The sequence below is a fragment of the Poecilia formosa genome, unplaced genomic scaffold (assembly GCF_000485575.1).
Source record: "Poecilia formosa unplaced genomic scaffold, Poecilia_formosa-5.1.2 Scaffold174, whole genome shotgun sequence".
NCBI lineage: Eukaryota > Metazoa > Chordata > Actinopteri > Cyprinodontiformes > Poeciliidae > Poecilia > Poecilia formosa.
This window is the reverse complement of record NW_006800113.1, coordinates 568,984-587,229: the sequence shown is the minus strand read 5'-3', so window position 1 is coordinate 587,229 and position 18,246 is coordinate 568,984. Positions and strand designations below refer to the sequence as shown.

The following is an 18,246-nucleotide window of genomic DNA, read 5'->3' as shown; positions in this document are numbered from 1 at the left end:
AGGCATTTTTAACAAGCAAATTCAGATGCCACTGATGCGATGCCGTCAGCAAGTGAGACTCAAATGTCTTTAACCATTTTTGCAATAAACTCACAGAGATATGTTCTGTTGATTGCAGGATTTCTGCAGTCGCACAAATTTCCACAACTGCAGGATCCTGAAAAACGGGAGAGGCTGACTTTTATTTGGTTTTTGTTTTTTTCCTGTCTGATTTCAAATTCTGTTGGGACCTTCATAAATCGCTCTCAACAATCAAAAGCATGTTGTTCACTCTCACTTCAACAGTCGGGAGCACCAGACTGATTGAAACAGGACAATCCATCTTTAAAAACACTGTTGTCCTGATTTCAATGTTCAGTTTTTTGTAGTTTTTATTTAAATTCCCCCTTTGCGATTCAAACTGATAGAGCGCACATTGGTGTTTGTCTTTCTGTTGTGTTTGCGAAGAACAATTCAGTCGCAGGGGAAGCAGGTCAAAGTAAAGACGAAGGGGTTCTGTTAATCATTTGCTTTTGGATGAGCTCCACTGGCAAGAAGCCAGAGTTGCTTATTTGATGATCTTCCGGGTCAAGAGGTCACAGAAGCTGGAGGGAAAACAGCCTGCAGGTAATCAGAGATGTGAAGTTATCAACCGCACCAGTTCGTCGGCAGATATTTTCACACTCTTCCTGAACAGGAAGTGCGTTTTCTCGCTCTCCGCGGCAGCGCAGCCACAAAAGAGGGACTTCTTCTTTCCATCTTCAACTGTTGCTGCTGCACACACCTAATTAGTCTAATTAGATTTTTCTCAGCCGAAGCCGGAGTGTGACAAAGCACCCTCCTCGCCGCGCTCATTGATGGGTGAGAATGAGACTTTATATATTCTGCAGGCAGGTAGCACATCACACACTCTTTCCTCTTCTCGCACACATGCATCCCCTAATGGATCAAATTAGCACTTTGGCACATTGAGCCATGTTTTTCACTCATTCTTTCACCCCCGCGCTTGTTCTGCCTCCGTATTTGTCTCATTTTCCTCCTGGTCTCCTCCCGACAGAGGCAGTTTGCTGGGTAATTAAAAAACTTACACTAAGACAAAAAAAGTTGTTTTAATTTAAGATCATTACGGCATGGCGGCCTCGTGGCTTTGAGAGGGTTAGGGGGAAGATCTTCCTTTTTGAAATCCGCCGCTTCGAAACCATGGCAACAACTGCCACATAACCTCATTTTCCGCCTAATCACAGAAGAGGGGACTGCCGAACATCGATTTAGACAATTATGGAGCGACGTTAGCAACAAAAGCAAGCTAGGCAGAAGCAACGTTTTGGAAAAGGTGAAGAGAGGAGGGGGGCGCCTAAGTGCTTACAGGGGAAAAGAAAGTGAATGTGGAAAAAGGGGGTGTGTTGAGGGGGGCTACATATTGAAACCCTTTAATGGCTCTAAAATGGCACCTTTTTCCTTTGCATTTCAGAGATGCCCCAGCGGTGTCATTCACTTCCATCTTACTTCCTCGTTTCTGCCCGATCTCCCCTGGCAGCCCGTCTCCTGCTGCGCTGTCAAGCAGGTGATTTCAAAAGTAGCTCCTGTGTGTTTACAGGAGACTCTGGTACATATGGGTTATGTTTACAGTTAATTAGTGTCAGCCTTTATTGTCTGGGGGTTTTCAAATTCAAATTGAAAAAACACTTTCATTGATCCCAGAAGGAAGTTAAATGTTGTAACTCGTTTAATTAAGTAGTTATTCCGGATGGTGATGATTGTGGGCAGGAAAGATCTCCTGTAGCAGTCTGTATCACATTGAATGACTGAAGACACTTTCTATGACAGTCTCGTAAAGAGGATGGTCAGGGTAGACTTTAATTTTCTGTATTTTTATGTCATTTTAAAAATAATCTTGCTTCGCATCATCATCTTCACTGTCGTCCTGAAACAGAACCAACTGGTTATGCTAGCGGTTGCTAACAAAAAAAGGGATAAAAATACTCAACTCTTACTCTTAATTTCTACTTATATGTACTTATTTTTTTTGAAAAACTCATTTTACAACCCTTGATTTCCATTGGTTGTGGTTCCAACCAACATTTGGGCTAGATTTTAAGATAATGACAAACTTAATAAATTGTAGGGGAAAAAAACACTACAATTGTAAATCATAAACAGTTCTCTCAACGTGCAACATCATCAATCATACAAGAGTGTATTAGTGTAAAGAGTAATGATACTTTGCAAATATATTCTTAAATGGCTTCCCCATTGCTAACAAACAGCCTGGAGGTCTTTTAATTGGTTTCAGCCTATAAGTCAAAGGTCAAAAAGTCAGAAAGTCAAGAAAGGCTGTACTGTAATAACAAAGACTCATTATAGGGTGATGTTACCTTTCAAGCGGGGTCGACAGTCTGTTTTGACTGGTCTTCTAAGGGTATGTTGCCGCTTCATAAGTGGAAAAACTGTGGGAGTCCTGAAGAGGTTGTGACAGAGAACAATGTTTTGTCTGGACGCGCACAAAACCCCGCTTTGGGTGCAGGTGTCTGCACATTCGGCCCTTCCCTGGATGTGCCAGCAGTGATGAGAGAACTAATGACAATCTATCGGCCAAACGCCACCAATTAAGTTATGCAAATACACTAATTGCGAATGCATAACAGTCTGGCCTTGTCACTTAACCCCGAATAACCTGTTTAAAGGTTTCTAGCTTACAGTACGAGACGGATTGAGCTGCATTTTTCAATGGGAGATGAATAGTTGGAGGTTCGGACAGGAAAAAAAAGAGAGATCAAAATTACCCTCCTGCCAATCAAACAAAAACTAATTATCATTCCAAATCAGCACAAAGAAGACACAAAGAGTCATCTCGCACAATGGATCTCCAGTCTAGACCAGAACAATTACTGCATAATTAGTTCATCAGACAACCCCTGGTTTTGATCCAGCTTTGATTTGCATGCGGAACTGGGTCGGAGGGTAACCCACACGACGTTCCCATCGCCTCGGCGAGGGGAGAGCGAGGGAGGCAGACCGGGCAGTGCAGAACGGGAATGAGTTTAAACGTCGACTGGAGTTCAATCGGAGCCACCGCCGCAATTCAGATTTTCAGGAGACGGAGAATCAGAGAGTTGAGAAATGACTTCTCCCGACTAACACACTGCGAGACTAGAGAGATACGAGTTATTTTTAACCCGTCTGCCCCCAATTTAAATCTCCTGTCTTAGTTTGGGGTCCAGATTGTGATCTCTTCACAGGCGTGACTACGCGACACAAGTTGCCATTCCGCCGACCTGCCCGGGCACTGATTCAATAGCGAGGTGGCGAGAGCGGCCACGACCGATGTCAAGGGGAAGAAAGTGGTCTAGACTTGTCGCAGTAAAAGCAGCATGATGCTACTTTCTTTCTTTTCTTTTTTTAAAATTGAGATTCGATCATTTTTCCAGAGAGAAAAGGCGCGCCGTTTCTGCGGGCTGTGAATAGGCTGTGATTGCTCGCAACACAAAGGGACGGGGGCACAGGTAATGACCGTGTGCCACCCAGCAGCCGCTACGCGGCGAGCTGGCTGCCTCGGCCGTTTGATTTGTGAGCGGGGTTGCCATGGCAACCGCGCCGTTTTGATTGGTGCCACGCTTTTGACGAGGTCATTTACACGCGGCGTTTCCCTGATTCTGGAGACGGGATCGTTCGGAGCACAAAGCGTGGAACTGAAACGGCCTTTTTGTGCAGCAGGAGCCCAAACATACGCACACCGACTTCACGTTCACGTTTGTTTTTGACATACGAGACGATCTTTGATGATTTTTGTAAGTCGTGTCAACACGAGCTCTCTTTTCAGGCCGCATCACGTTCCTGAAACAGGCCGAAAATCAGCAGGTTGGTGCAAAATTACACCTTTTGGTTAATAAAAAGCGACCATATTTTACCATGTCTCGACTACAAAATTCTACATATTTTCTTTATTAAAACAGTTACAGGTCATAATTGTGAATCAAGATAATCAATGGTTTTCAAACTTTTAACTCCTTTCACACGGATTCATTTTAATAAGTTGGCTTTAATGGGCTTATTTTTTCAGTAAAAGTAAAATTCATCATATCCTGTCAATTTAAAAAATATATATTTTAAGCATTTCCTTTATTTCATGAGTATGGCTTACAGCTCATTAAAACCACAAATTCAGTTTCTCAGAGAATTATCTAAAAAAAAGAGGACTTTCTGCAATAAGCCTGCCATCTTTCTTTGTAGCACATCTAAAGAAACTTCCTGTGTCTCATATTCAGTAGCTTAATCATAAGCGACTCTGGAAGAACAAGTAACTGACTTCATCTTCGCGCTGTTAGAATTCACCCTCCAACTTATTGAATCGGCTGAGATTATTGCTGGTGTACATTTTTGCTAGCACTCTTTTTCTTTCCACTCAATTTTCCACAAGTAAGCTCAGGTACACCATTCTGAACAGTCATCTTCTGCTCTGTGATATATAATATTAAATTTCTGAGAAAATGAGAGGGGGTGGGGGGGATGTGCCTCAAATATGTCCCTATGTATGAAAGACAAATCCTGCCATAATTAATTTAATTATTGCTGATATCGCCAAGATATTGACTGTTCATAACTACCCCTGAGAAACCCAATTCAAATAATCCAAAGCACAGCGTTTGCAGGAAAATTCACTTGAATCAAAGGTTTTTACTTCCGAAAACTAATCAACAAACAAAGTCAAATTGCCAATAGTTACACCTTTTTCTAATCTCTATCTTCTTTTTCTCACCTTCTCAAATCACAACTACATTTTCCCAAAGCAGTTATATAAATATGGATGAAGACAACGCAGCCGCAGCATGAAAATAACTTCTCGGCCCCGCTGCTGGCCTCACGGGTCGATCGCCGGGTTAAGTCCAAGCTTACCCTCCGCTTCTGGCAGACTACCCCAAGGTTGCAGATAAAAGGAAAAGCTATTTCTGCCCTGCTTCTCCTCTGAAATTAGTGTGCAATCCGTGCAACGTAGCTCCTCAACCAAGCCTACAATTCAGTCGAGGGATAATTCCCTTAATTACTTGGAGACACCTCTTTAATTCAATTCGCATCAAAAGGAGCTTTTCAGGAGGAGAGTAAGGGAATGATAGTAATTTTGACACTATTTGGTTCCCATTCGTTGATGTAAGGAGTTGTGCTTTTTTTTTATTTCTATGAGCAATAGAATGATGTCAGTTATGTCTGTTGTGACAGTTTTGCTCTTCGAAGGAGTGATTCAGAAGCGGGAAGCGGTAATAGCAGACTTTGGCTCCCTTAACAATAGAAATAGCTCATATTGATCCCATCATGCTGTCTAACTTCTCTCTCTCAGCTATTGTTCAAATCTAAGACTGGTGCAATTTATTCTTTTTTTTGTGTGTGTGTGTGTGTGTATTGGTTTCAAAAGAAATTTGAAAAAAGAAATTTATGAAGCTCCAGTTGAGACATTTATGGATAAGTTTTTTTTGTAAAACAAGTAGAAATTGGATTTTACTATGACGTAAAAGTGACTCTTTTAAGCTTTGCATCACTTTATAATGTTATTCACTCATCAAAAAAATACAAGGAGTGTTGCTTTGATTCTTTCATGCATGTTTGAGAAATCCTTTAATCTCCATGGCAACCATTCAGATGTGCAAAACACAGTTTCCAAGCTTCCAAGTTGCGTGTGTTCGTCGCCCTCTCCCACTCAGCTCCTTCAGACTAGCCAGAAGCAATTAGCAAACACCTGGTGGACCTGCTGAGTTCATTGTAGGAGCTACTTTTCAGTACAACTCTGGTTAAAATGTCATTAAAGGGTTCACAGACAAGCAATGTTGTGATGACTTCCTGAGGGCGGAGTTTCAGGAAGTTTCAACAAACAAAGCTTTTAAAGAGACAGATGCCCAATTTCAAGGCGTTAAATATCGAAGTAAAATTTCTTTTAAGTCATATTTAATATATGTAGCATTTTTATAACAACTGAAGTTAAGAGTTACTTGATTGTGATATGAAATACCAATATCTGTCAGGAAAAAAAAACATAATGCTGCTCTTTTAATCCTTTTTACATTTTTGTTGCAAACAGTTTCAGGTGAACACTACGTAGTGTGTAGTTAAGTGGAAGAAGAGTAAATGATTGACATGTGACAGTGGTCAAATTTACATTCTTTGTCTTTTGAGACAGTAATCAGCTGCTCAGAGGTTTAGATTTCTGCATACCGCTATAACGGATCATCTAGTTGAACAAAAGTCTTTTTTTAAGCGTCCTCATTAAAATATTTATTCATTTTTACCCAAAACTATCAGAACTGACCAATGGGTTCTTATTTCTTTGCGGTTTTGCAAACAAACTCGACTCTGACATCTGAGAGGCAAAAAGAAAGGAAGTCCCCAAACTCCCAGCAGCCATCGGTCTTCACAGCATCTGGACATGCTTAACATGTTTTTCTTTCTGGTGTGAAAATGCTCTTCAGTTTCCCCTCCGACTTAGAAAAACATGTGCTGCGTTTCCACCAGGTTTACAAAACATTCAACCTCCGTTCACACATACGTACGGCTCTCCTGGCCTCGGGGAGCGCCGTACGCTCATGTCATTGTAATTCAGCCTGACATGTTTGGTATCTTTGGAAACTTTGAGGTCTTGGGGAGAATTCAAAATGAAGTTCAGTGTTTTTTTTTTTTGTTTTGTTTTTTTTAACCATATGCTCTCCCTGTGGTGAATCTGTGTGGGCTGAGGAAGTTCAGGCGCATCCAGGCTGGCGGCGCTCACTGGAAACAAAACGGCAAAATAATCACGCCGGTGTTGTTCCTGGGAAGGTTTAGGCGGATGAGTAATGCGTTCGCCCTGGGCAACGCGGTTGTTCATATGGAGAAAGAATTGAGATTGTATCAGTGGTGAAGAATAGCCTCATGCTTAAAAAAAATAATTGTAGATATTGAGCTGAGGAAAGAAAAGACTATTATTCAAAGAATTGTTCTTCAAAGAAACGAGATAAAACAGCATTTGAGGTCTTGACCCTGAAAATAACAGTACAGTATGGCAAATTATTTTCTTTAAAGGTATGAAAATGTATTGATATTTTAACTTTAACAATCATTTATCACATTATTATTGTAGCTGGAACAATGACGCTTTCCAGTCAGTTTTCTCTGGGTGCTCCAAATTTCTTCACACAGATCAAAAAATAAGCTTGTAAGGCTTTTGATTGGTTCGTCACTATTATTGATGGAAACACGAATTCAGAAAATCCTACATCTGTTTATGACTTTAAACTGAATCACGCTTGAGCTGCGGAAAGGGACGACCCAAAGAACACACCAGAAAGTCCATTTCTGAACAGTAAAAAAATCAAAATGACACTTTTATGGTGTAGTAAAAGTCCAGTCTTAGATTCCACTAAACAGACAATTTACTAAGATGTTTGTGAATATTCAACAAAGTTTGATTGATGATCTGAAAAAGAAATGGATAAATAAAATGTTTGAAATCAACATTAGGGGACATTAGGCTCCTTTTGCCGATTTCGCTGCTGCAGTAATCAGGTTGCAAATCCAATGTACCCAACGCTAAAACCCGCTGCAGGTGAGGTCTCATCCATCAGCACCGCTTTGCTGACCACCTGCTCCACTGGAGCATGCTCTCTGCTTTCATGCAGTTGATACAGCCAACCCTCCTCTCTCTCTTGCGCTTCCCTTCACTGACCTGTCAAATTGCCCGATGGAGTAAAAGATGGTGGCGCCTGAGCCACTTTTTTTTTTTTTATTGCAAAAAGATCCCACAACTCGTCTGACCTCGCGTCTAAGTGACAGGTGTCCACTTGCTCTGGATGTGTGTGAGCGTACGGCCGGTTGCCGGTCGAACGACAGATCCTGCTAATCCTGTCCGTCCCAGAGGACGGGCCGGTGTGACTGGGTAATTGGCCACTGACTGAGCAGGAGCGCTCTGGAGGCGCTGCTTATTGAACCACTGTCACAGAGAGAGGAGGCAGAGGCTTAACAAGGCTGGAGAGGAGAGTAGAGGAGAGGAAAGACATAGTGGAGGAAAGAGGAGGAATGCAAATGGAGAAGAAGAAAGAAAACAGAGCATTAAGTGGAGGGAAAGGAAAGAAAAGAAAAAAGCTGAAGAGAACTAACAGTGGTGGATTTTTAGAATAACCCCTAAAGCCACGGTTTTCTTCTCTCTCAGCTGAAATGTGACACTTTCATGATTACAGTGGACACTCTTTGGGGGGGTGAGGTGGCTTAATCTTAAAAGGATGAGTAGGTATGGCGATGAGAGGAGGGAGGGAGTCGTGGTAATGGGAGTTTGGGTTAATGCTTCCCTCCTCCAGCTGGCCAGCCGACAAATTGCCTTGTAAAAGCAGAAGTGATGGATAAATAAAGAATAAAATAAAAAATAAAAAAAAAACACTATCCCTCCAGCAAAATTGGCTGTCATTGGATTATCCCCCATAACGCAGTATTTGGGCATGCGTGGAGAGACTTTGGGGTGTGTGTGTGTGGCCAGCTTGTTGCGTTACGGCGACGAGCTTGGAGAGACAGCTGGCCGTATCGGAAAGGGTAGAAGGAGGGGAAAAAGAAAAGGATCGGATGAGCGATCATTGCTTTATCAGCTCCATTAAACACACCAGTGGTCTGTAAATCAGGCTGTCACACCAACACCCACACGCACACGCACACGCACACACACACACACAGACAGATTCAACTCACACATTGTGTAGATTCATCACACGCACATCTTCAGCAAATCTTCACTTCTGCTAATTTTGATGATGATGGCTACAGGTGACGCAAACCCAGAATTTATAATCTCACAGATAATTGAAATATTGCATAGAGCCAATTAAAAATTGGATTTTTGATACAGAAATGCTATATTAGTCAATCCAGCCTGTAACCTAAAGACCAGAGATAAGGAAGACTGTAGATATTAGCATCTGCGGAAGGGAAGCGCTAAGAAGGCTTCCATTGTGCGTATTAATTCAAAAATACTTTACTAATCCCAAAGGGAAATTAAATGTTGTAACTCATTAATTCAGATTCTTCAAAGAGTTATTGAAGATGGCGACGGCTGTTGGTAGAAAAGGTGTCTTGTAGAGACCTGAATTAGGGAGGTCTAGGTAAATTTGGTGTCTGAACTGTTAAAATAGGGGGTCGTAAACGTTTTTAGGATATTTGCATATTTTATTCCCGGGTAGCTATGGCCCTTTACCCTTATAGATACCAGGAGTATTGTGAAAGAAATCAAATGTTTTGCTCATGTTTGGATATACTTTTTGTGTCTTAATGGTGAAGAAAGGCAATGGACTGAACACACAGCCTTGATGGACTCCAGAACTCAGGAATTAATCAGAGATCTTCCACCTGATATGGATTAACTGTGGTCTCTCAGTTAAAATGGCAACAATCAGGCCAAGTAGAAATGACTCTATTAGTGTCTTTATCGGTATTTCAGTTCATCGGTCAGTTTGTGCTTGGTAATGGACATTACGTCTCCTGCAGGGTGGAAGGGACAATTAGGCAAACTGGACATATTGATGCAGGGAGGCAGGTTTTGCCCCAAGAAAACTGAGGTAACCCAGATTGATTTAAATAAACCAGTTCAAGGGCCGCAAAAGAAAAACTTTACATGCTCTGCTTGTGCGTGTGTGGCTTTTCCAGGGTTCACCATTGGACTGGCGACCAATTCAACTCCGTCTTTTCAGCCTCAGGAGCATCCCAGGTTCGGTTTAAAGGATCGTTGTGCTCTTTGCTGCCTTTTTTTGATCCTGCAAATTGAACCGTGAAGAACAGGAAGTCCACCCCCAGCTTCTTCAGAGAGATCAGAGTTTAAATTCTTGCAGACTCCAGTGGAAGACTCAATGCCCCGCTTGATTACTTCATCAGTGCAGCGGTAAGACCAGCTGCCCTCCAGGTGATCCTGCTGCAGAGGCAAACCCTGAATAGACACTTTTCCCCCCCTTTTCTTATTCTTTCTCTCTTTTTTTCGTAATCTGATATCCTCTCGAGCTTAAGAGAGAGGCGGATCTCGAGAAATCATGGATGTGTCACGGTTAAGGAAATGATGCAACTGGTAGAAAAGGTCAGAGGGAACGTCGAAAGATAAGGAAGGGATCAAGAAAAAGACGAGTGTGGAGGGTTGTTGAGTGGGCAGAAGAGGAGCAGCTTGTCTGAGCCAAAAAAAAAATAAATCAATAGGAGCTTGAGAGTCAACAGCATGTGGGTGGTTAATGGCATAATTCAAGCTCATTAGCACAGCATTTGACTTGACTGCTTGACCCTTACACCCGATCATCCCACTCTCACAGTTCCTAAAACTTTTGACAGATAAAGAACCAGCTGAGCTCACCCACCTGTTGTCCCAGAGAGTTTTTACTTCTCAGCAAACCCAGCCTGACAAGCCCCTGGGTTGTTTGCATTACGGCGAATGGAACACAACCGGAAGCTGGCATATTTCCTGTTTTGCTCCGGGGAGGAGTTCAAAATTGCTCTTCCGTCGCTTCTTTTCCAATATTCTGCAGCAGAAACGCCGTCACACGCAGAAGAAACGTACACCCGTCAGATTTCCGTGCTCCCTTACAGTCATTCAAAATTTAATTAAAATGACTGATAACACCCAATCAATGGGGAGTAATTTCTCCAAATGATGCAGCGCAGTTCGCAGACTGCGGCCACGTATTGATTCAGCGGCAGCCTGCAGTAAAGCCATTCATCTTCCATTAAAAACAATCTATTCTAATTTCCCCCTAAACTGTTTTTTTAGTGCCGTGGAAGGGAGGAATTATCCCGAGCCACCGTGTGCAACAAATTACACGTCGTTAAAATAAGAATATATTATTGTATGCAGTCATCGTGAGTTCCTGGAGGTTTTAAATAAAGTGCGGTAATGTATGCGCTCATTTTAAATTCCCTGAGGTTTCTGTTGATTGCAGCAATCATGAAACACCCCCCGCCCCCCAAAAAAACCGGCTCTTACAGTTGGGCAAGAAAGTGTCTTGGTTGAGAAAAAAAAACTCCAGGTGCTCCTTTTTTCCTTTACTTTCATCTCTACATTCAAGTTAATTTCGTATCTGCACAATGCTTGTGTTGTTTTGCATTGGTCAATACAAAGTCAGATTTAAGGAGGAATAGTTCAGATCTCTTTTGCACACCGTTTAGTCTTTATTCCTGATGATAGAAGGACTCTCTGGGCAACAGCTGTTCAATCCAACCAGCCTGAAGGTCGTTTCGTGGATGAGAGTTGGTCCAGGTGTTTTTTTTCAACTTCGGTCACCCAGAAGCCAAACTGCACACAAAGAAGAAACGGAAAACCCTAACGAAAACGAAAACCAAAAACTGAAAACTGAAAACCGAAAACCGCAAAATGAAATTCTGCTGAAAGTTTTAAGATAAAAATGGACAAAACCAACAAGTCGACATGATTTCTAATCAAGTTGTCTTGTTGGTTTTGTGTTTCAGCAGGCAAAAAAAGCAAACAAAAAAAAAAAAATCACACCCACCCATATACATTTTGGTAAATGTGTGTTTGTGGCTAAATACACAATAAACATGATAAAAATAATATTATTTTATTTGAACCTAGAGAAAAAAATTACAACATAATATCTCTGACTCTTCTCATCAGGACGGCATTTTAAGACCTAAAGGCTTAAGCTGCATAGCAATTATGAATCGTCAAGTTTTATTGAGTTCTCAACTACCACAAGAAGATGACTCACCATAAGAGAACTACTTGACTTGTATTGATTGAGTTGCTCCTCAAGAAATGTTTTTTTTTGTTGTTGTTTTTTTTTTTTTATTATTATGAGAGCTTCAGGCTCATAAACAGTGAAGATATCAGTATCATGTGTGGAATAAAAGCTAATTTTAGCTCAGTCTAATCTCATGATGAAGAACTTCTTCAAAAGTCTGGCTCGGAAAGTTTAAAATTTGACAGCTTCTTCCAGAACCTCTGACTTTCAGTAGTAGCTGTAGCTGTCCATTCCATACGTTCATGCACAAAAATAAATCCTTTGTTGACCAGTTTTGAACGTCGCTCGAGTCTACAACCTCAACCTTCTCAATGCTAACCCCGTTAGCTGCTCTAACTATGTCTAAAATCAACGGTAAGATCATTTGTTTTTGACTTGTTGAGATCCAGTGAGTTATCGTGAACAACGTTTAACATTTCTCCTCTGGAATTTCTGGAAAATCTGGAATTTGTCCAGATTTTCTTTCTTTTTTCCCCCCCATTCTTTTCCAGAACACTTAAGTGAAATTCCAGTCTTTTCCAAAGAGCTTAGGAATCCTCCATTAATCAGATGATCAGACACATATACTTCCTTAATCTAACCGAACGTAATTAAGAGCTAATCCATCATTCTGAAACCCATTAGCAGGGACCACCTGTTGTGTCCTCCATGTTCTGCAATAAACCTCGACTTACACTGGGCCTTTTCCCGCGTTCTGCTCAGTTTTCCCATAGTCAGACATCGTACTGCGAGCACAGCCTAATGATCGAAGATAATTTGCTGCTGGGGGTTTCAGAAAAAACTCAATCCACAGCTGAAGTTTCACCCATTCCCTCGATAAACGCTCCTCTAAAACACATCCATTCGGTTCGCTTTGAAGACAGATTTGCACCACTGAAGTCTACGATCAATCTGCACGCCATACCTGAGAGATAATTGCACTGAAAGCTTCACTGTGTCAATACGGACAGCTTATGTCTGCATAAGGAGTAGTGTTTTTACTGCTGTAATGAGTCAGTCAGGTGATGCTTAAAGATTCAAATGGCCCATTCGGATGAGGAAGGAGTCCCTCTGGTTGCACAGTCACAGTCGCCACCGCCGCTCCTGAATATCGACTGAGCCTTGTAACCCCATCAGTCTTTCACGCGAGTTACGCCAACGGGTGGGTTTTTGCTTTCATAAGGAAGTCACAGACGACTGCATGGCCACCAGCGAAGCTCCCGGCCAGTGCAGGATTTTTACTTTTTTTTTTTTTTTTTGGACAGGGTTAACAGAGGATCAGTGAAGAGTGGCTCCCCGTGGCCCGTCTCCTTCCTTACCCCCCATCTCGGCATCAATCAATACCTGTTAACAAAAGCTCTGCCAGCTTTCTCTCCACTCTCTCTCTGCACTCTTATTCATATTTCAGGATGTTATTAGAGAGCACAGCGAAATGTCAGGATCTTTACAAGGTAAATATCTCTGTGAATGTCATGGGGAGAGTCGAGGGGGGTTGGAGTGAAAGTACTTTCCTACAGTGCCGAAGTCGGGGAGCTGCCAGCGTTTGGGGCAGGAGTGATGTCTCTGCCAGCGGCTATTTCACCAAGTCGTTTGTTTCTGCCGTGTTCTCAGTGATCAAATTGGCGTGGGAGTTTGCATTTTAATGTCTGGCTGCAGAAGGAACTGAGGGAAGATTTAGAGGAGGAAAAAAAACTGGAATATGCAAGCAGCAGTGGTTCTCACTAAGGGGAAAAAGAAGGTTTAGGTAAGTGGACTGCAATGGACCAGATACTACTTACAGTTGAAGGTCCATTTAATGAGTTAACACAGTTTTCTCTAGGCATAAACAGCTGACTGCACGTATGACAGTCATTTTTTGAAATATGACACGTTTAACAGGGTGTACATCTACAAAGAGTTCCCATTTAGTCTAATGTATCTTCCCATAAGTTTTGGGGATCATCTGGATGGGATTTGTTTAGGCAAATTCTGTTTGGTCCGCAGTGGTGTTTGCCTTGCAGCTCGCCCACTGACTTGTTGTCCTGTCAAATCATTCAAACCAATCTTAAATGAGACAAGAGAGACCTTCAGGTGTTTCTTGTGACCTCCTGTATGAATCATCAATGCACTGTTGGAGTAATTTTGACAGGCAGACCTATCCTGAGAAAAGTGAATAGCTCTGTTCCTTAGTAAATCAGCATCTTTTATCAAGAAAGATTGTATAGATTTTGTACAGGAAGCTATACAGCTGGAATTACCAAATACCATCTTAGCATAAACTGCGACATTTTCACTCAAAGTTATTACGCAGCGAAAACTTCCACTTTCTGAAGCTAAGGAATGCAGACCCAGATTAAAAAATACGAGGCTGTGTCTTCACAATCCACACAGTGCCTCGCAGGAGTCTCTCCTGTCCCTACGGCGGGTAAATCAGTCGTGTCTGGGAAAGCTGTATGTCTGATCAAAGCGGTGAACAGAATGCATTCAAAGCAGGTACCCAGGCTGACTTTACAGCTCATTTCAAGTTGTATGAGGGATACAAAGGGGCTCCAATGTGGGGCCTCCTGATCAGGAGAGGGAAAATTGCCTTCATTCTCTTCCCTTCTCCACGCGAAACATCCGCAGTGATGACAGCCCAGACTCCAAGGGATCGCTTACTATTTTTGAGTTGCTTGTTTTTTTGTTCTCTCCCTCTTCTAGGCAAACATCTGCACGATGCCTCTGAACGACCGGCCGAGTGCAAAGAAAGAAAAGACGATGAGGAACAAAGTCTTTGCATTCCCCGGTCAGCTTCCAGGATTGTTGGACGCCTCCGCCTCAGTTAGGTAACAGCGAACAAGAGCAATCAAAGATTCATTTGACAGGAAGCAAGAAGGCACAAGAGTGCCGCTTTTCCAGAACATGCCTCTTCATGGCTGGTGACAGCCAGAGTGACAGTAGCTCCTGTATGACCTCATTCAATTGATGCCTCCTTGAGAAGACGTCTCCTTTCTGTTTCTGACAGTCTCTTGTCTCCACTTCTCGCTTCCTTACCGTCCGGGGTAATTAGGAGATCAGTCTGACAAAGCAAGCCCCGACTCTCTATTTACCTCCCGGACGAGCTCTGTCGGGGCCCAAGCACTTACACTTTGTCAGATAAAGATTCATCTTTCTTTTTTTCTTTTTTTTTACAGATAATTGCCCGCCTCGCATTGCTCACGTTTCAATTTGAGCAGCTCGGGCTGTGGAAAGACGCAATTTGTCTCTGATAATTACGAGAATTGTGAAGGAACTTGTCAGACTGAAATCTCCCAATTATGGTGTCCATTTAACATCTTACCTCAGACTCCAAAATTGATCCTTTAGGCGTCGCCAAAGCCTTTATTTGCAAAGCTGATGTGGCGCGTAAGCCGTGAGCTGAACTTTAAGAGGCAGAACAACCCTCGGCTTACCTTCCATCCTGCGTGTGATGACTTTTGCTTGCAGGGAGGCTGCCGCAGTCTCTAACAGGTGCTGCTGAGTGAACTTCTGATGCCACAGTGCCACCTATTGATGAAAATGTTTAAAAATGATGCAAAGGCACACGTGCCTGGTCATTTTAGCCCAATATTGCCTTTCCCATCCTGCTTATGCGCAATGTAGTTTGATTTTAGGTTTGTTCCTGCATCAGAATAAGAGGATCCAGACTTTAAATGAGACATGAGAATTTCCCGTCTTCTATTCTGCAGTAAAACGGCCTGTTTGCTTGGAGAACCTGTCGATTTGCCTTTGGTAAAATAGTTTTAAGCCTTGCCCGGGTCCTGGTACAAAGGGAGAAAATAAAGCAGAGCAAATCTCTCATCCCTTGCAACTGTGTGCAACTAATCTTGTTGCTCGGGCAGAGACGAGGTCTAGACATGTCGCAGAGGCAACAATCATCCATCATGTCCGATTATGCCATTTAGATGTAATTGCAAACCCTAGAGGATCGCTCCATGCACTATAAAAATGCACATGCAAGCGCACCGCAAGCACCTGCAACGTTGGAGAGAGAGAGACGGAGAGGAAGGGTGGAATATCAGTTTTGGCTGGGCAGACAGAGAGACGGAGAGCAGGCAGCACCTCCATGCACATTTCACGGACAATCAAATTAGAGCTGGCGTTCGATACATCACTGACAAATTGTTTATTAAACAAAAGGCTTGAATTGCAGCCGAGCCGAGAGAAATTTAGGAGAGTCCTGCGCCCTTGTAAGGAAGGCAGCCCGTTCTCCTGGAAACGCGCCTTTTATGTCCGTTTTCTTTAAGCAGGAGCGATTGTCTGAGACCTTTTGGAAACGTAAACACCGGAATGCAACTGCGTGAATTAGATCACGAGTGTTTTGAGTTCCAGAGGGCCCACCCACGGCCCCAAGAGTCTGTGGTCAAAAGCATCTAGCATAATGTTAAGATAATGTACTGTACCATTTGTTTCCTGTCATTTTTAAGAGTCAGGAAAGCATAATACTTACATATTTTCCAGTAAATGGAGGTCTGAACCCAGTGATTTAGAAGGAGACAGAAGCACTTATTGTCACAACTCGAGTAAAGCTTTGGTAAAGATGTGTGGAACCAATGTTTGGAACGCTAAGCGAACCGCAGAGGGCTTCTAAAGCAGGAAGCGGACTATGGCGCAGGGCATTATGGGTAAATACAACCTCAGCAAACGTTCCAGTGAAGCGCAAGCAGGAGGAGAAGTCCTAAAATCGCTATAATCTGACGCCACGCCATTTCTGTTTCCATTTTGTGAAGAAGGAAGTTGCGCTCGTCTCTTCTTCAGAGGTTCTTGGTGCACAGGTGAGGGAGTGAACAGGTTTCATTCGACTTGCGAACATTTTTTACACAACACTTTTCTGAACTGACTGATCAAACTCGTCTTGAAGTTCTTACGCTGTTTTCTAAATTGGGAGAAAACGCTAGGTTTCAACTACTTTTTCAGGTTTTAAACTTTATAATGGTGTTGCACATTTCATGTTCATCTAGTTTCAAAGTTTAAAATAAATGTTTAAAATAAATGACAAGTTTAAAATAAATGACAATCCGACACAAACGGGGGACGTTTGAAAGAGCCGTGTTAAATATTCCAGATGCTACGCTAACAAAACGGTGACTGATTCACTGGTTGGGATAAAACAAGTGACAGCCCGCCGGCGGCGCAGGCGGGGTTTGAGGAGCTCCACTGGATGTTTTGACGTGTTTTGACACCCGGCATTCCCCACGTCGCGGCGTCTGCTCCTCTGCTCGTTCAGTAGAGTCACACAGATGTTGAGCGTTAGCAGCTTTATTTTAAGGAACCAACAAAAACAATAAGTCGCCCAACCGGCTCTTGAACCTGTCTGTTACCGGCTGCGGTAAATCACAGCGCCGGTGGTCCATGAAATGTTTACTGTACGCTGACAAGCGCAGTCAGGCGAGTGAGGAGGAATGCTAAACAAAAGTGAGGAAACACCGTCCTCCATCAGAGGATGAATGTGTCAGGCTTAGCAAATATAATTGTCCACTGTGGGAGATTGTGTGTGTGTGTTGTTTTTTTTTTGGTTTTTTTTACTTTGTTGGAGTGGAACTTCACCTGAAAGCTATCTTTGACAGGAAGCGGCAAAATATCATCAGATTAGGTCTGCTGAAGCGGCGAGGAGAAATGAAAAGTGTCTCCCCACTTCCGGGTAGGGGTGGGGGGACTTTGGACTCCATGATGTTGGGGTGCGGTCGGGGCTAAAAGGTCAACTCCTCGTTTCTCCCGCCGACGTATTGTTCCTCCGCGAGAGGTGACGGCGTCTGTCAATCAGGACCTTTGCGGCGGGACAAAGGCCATTCAGAGGCCGCCATGAGAAATGTCAGGGATGCTAAGATAAAAAAATACAACAAAAAAGATGTTCGGCCTTAGGTGGAGTTTGGGCAGCTTCATGCAGACATTTTCCAGCTTATGTGTGGTCGGTAGGTGACGTAGAATGATGCATGTCTTTAATAACAGTCCATTAGCTCCCTGTGTGTGTGTGTGTGTGTGTGTGTGTGCGCGCGCGCGTGCGCGCGTGTGTGTCTTTAAAGCAGGAGGTTGTGCAGAGGCATGTTGGCCACTGATGGGTTGTGCTGGTTTTGCTTGTTGGTCCCAGTGGGACCAGACTGGACTGCTGTCTGTTAACCCTCACCCCTAAACATATTTTTCTTTCTCACCCCTCCACCCCCACTCCCACACACATTGTCATGGCAGTATTTTGTTAGTTCCTTCCAAAGAAACTAACGAAAGGTTTTATATTTGGTTTTCAACCTGCGGCTTCAGCTCTAATATCTTTATACATGGATTATTCCTGCAATCACTGGATTATTTTTCCATCGGGTGCCAACAGAAAACAAGTGGAGTTAAAATTTTTATCACAACATTTTATGGTACTATTGTGAAAATGATAAAAGTGAAGATAAGAACTATTTTTTATAAGTTACTTTATGGCGCAGCGATTATAGTGCAAACACTTCACTTGTAGTGCGCTTCTTTAGGACACAGACGACTTAAAGTATTGCAATTTATATCACACAGTTATTGCATTTAATTATACTTACAGATATATTGATATTTATCGACA

At 42.7% G+C, this 18,246-nt stretch overlaps 1 long non-coding RNA gene across 1 annotated transcript; it reads left to right on the top strand.

Moving 5' to 3' along the window:
* The first annotated feature begins 1,229 nt into the window (after window positions 1-1,229).
* Window positions 1,230-17,501, top strand: LOC107837783 (uncharacterized). Its single transcript, XR_001663827.1, has 4 exons — window positions 1,230-1,312; window positions 1,451-1,543; window positions 14,373-14,497; window positions 17,258-17,501. It is a non-coding gene; the product is annotated as an uncharacterized LOC107837783 (long non-coding RNA).
* Window positions 17,502-18,246: the final 745 nt, after the last annotated feature.